Source organism: Myotis brandtii, unplaced genomic scaffold, assembly GCF_000412655.1.
Source record: "Myotis brandtii unplaced genomic scaffold, ASM41265v1 scaffold627, whole genome shotgun sequence".
Classification (NCBI taxonomy): Eukaryota; Metazoa; Chordata; class Mammalia; order Chiroptera; family Vespertilionidae; genus Myotis; species Myotis brandtii.
In genome coordinates this window covers 345,545-347,479 of record NW_005370397.1, presented here as the reverse complement: position 1 = coordinate 347,479, position 1,935 = coordinate 345,545, and the positions used below count along the sequence as shown (strand labels likewise).

Here is a 1,935-nt window from a genome sequence, read left to right as displayed (position 1 = left end):
ACCCGCGTAACCCACGGGGCTGGGAGGGACCCGCGTAACCCACGGGCGGGAGGGACCCGTGCAACCCATGGGCCGGAGGGACCCGCGCAACCTACAGGCCGGGAGGGCTGCCCGCCGGGACCCTGGGGATAGCGGGGCTGGGCTGTCTTCCTGACACCCCCAGGGAGAGCATGGGAACTGCATGGTTTTCAATCCCAATCTGTGCAATGGTCTAGGCGGGGATTAAAAAAGATACATATATTTATGTATATACTAGAGGCCTGTGCACGACATTCGTGCACTCGGGGGTCCCTCAACTGACAGTAGGACATCCTTAGCGCTGCTGCAGAGGTGGGAGAGGCTCCTGCCACCACTGCTGCCCTCACCAGCCGTCAACCTGGCTCAGGCTTTCTGGCTGAGTGGCACTCCCCCTGTGGGAGCGCACTGACCACCAGGGGGCAGCTTCTGTGCTGAGCATCTGCCCCCTGGTGGTCAGTGTGCGTTATGGCGACTGGTCTGCCGTTGGGTCAGTTTGCATATTGGCCTTTTATCATATAGGATGATGCTGAGCTCTTCACCCATCCGTGTGACGCAACATTGGAACTAAGGCTGTGGGTGGGAGGGGGAGTTTGAAAAACTAGACCCAGAGGAAAAGAGTGAAGGGAGAGGAATCCTGGAGACTCCTGGGTGGCTCTAGCTCCTTCCTTCTCTTCTCCAATGAAAACCTGTGAGTGAGGCTCTGGCTCCTCAGGCTTCTGAGGATGAAAGTGCAACGTTGGACAGGGAGGTGCTCAAAGTCGCTGAAGAGCCGTCACAGTCAAGGTGTGAACCTGTCAGTGTCACCTCCTTTGCTTTGTGGGGACCACTATTCACCCCCCCCCCAACTGCCTTTTAACTAGACTCTGCGCGGTTCTCGCTCTCGCTCGCTGTTGCTGCTGCTGCTGAGGTTGCTGGGAGCTGCCGGCGCCCCGGTCGGTCTCTTGGGAAGAGGGCCATGGAGGTCTGGCAGCTGCTCAGTTCACTGCGGTGATGGGGCAGGCGCTTGGGACACAGGAAGGCAGACAAGCCAGGCACAGGCGGGCAGCGGGGCCAGGAGGCCCGGGGCAGAGCCTCTGTAGCTGGGGCCGGGCATTTTGTACTTTACTAACCTCTATTCCTGCGGGTGTCCAAGCAGCTTAAGGGCTGAGGGGGGATGCGTTCTCAGAAAGGCACGGGCCTGAGCCAGCACCACCTGCAAGGAAACCGATCCCATCTGGCACCCGCTGGTGGAGGGGCAGCTACCCCCAGGGCAGCCCCAGGGTCCTCTGCTCGGAGAGGCTGACGCCAAGAGGCCAAAGGAGAGACCACCGAGTACCAATGGCCGAGTGCTCAAGTCCCGGAGCAGGTGCTATTAACATGTAAGAAGGTCCAACTATTTCCTGTTTCCTGGGTTTCTTTCCTTAAGAAAGAGCCAAGCTAAAGCAGACTAAATGCTCTCTCTCCCTCAATGTGAATGTAACTGTGGCTTTTTGTTTTCGCTGACAGTCCATGGCTTACATGGTACTTGCTCTTCAGGAGGCGGAGGAAATGGTTCTAGCGTAGACTGTGCCTGGGTCTGTGTGGACACATCCGTATACACACACACACACACACACGCACACACGCACACCAGCTCTGTAAAAGCAAATTCATCTGAGGATATTTTTTCCATTGATTTTTAGACACCGATTGGTTGCCTCCCGCACACGGCCGACCAGGCGGGATTGAACCTGAAACCCAGTTGCTCAGGGAATTGCGTGAACCGATGACCCTTTGGTGCGGGGCCCAAGCTCTAACCACAGGAGCTTTGAATTAGCAAAAAGCCAATGCGGGAGGAAGGGGGTCAGGTTGGAGGCTCAGCAGCAGCGGGGCAGGGTTGTGGGAAACCAGGGGCCCAGGCGCCCAGGCTCCGGCCGCTTGAGGCTTCGAGGGGGAGTG

At 57.9% G+C, this 1,935-nt stretch overlaps 1 long non-coding RNA gene across 1 annotated transcript in view; it reads left to right on the top strand.

Annotated features, from left to right (window-relative positions):
• Window positions 1–1,935, top strand: part of LOC102262951 — a 20,699-nt gene that overhangs the window by 13,302 nt on the left and 5,462 nt on the right. The gene's annotated exons all lie outside the window — the stretch shown is intronic.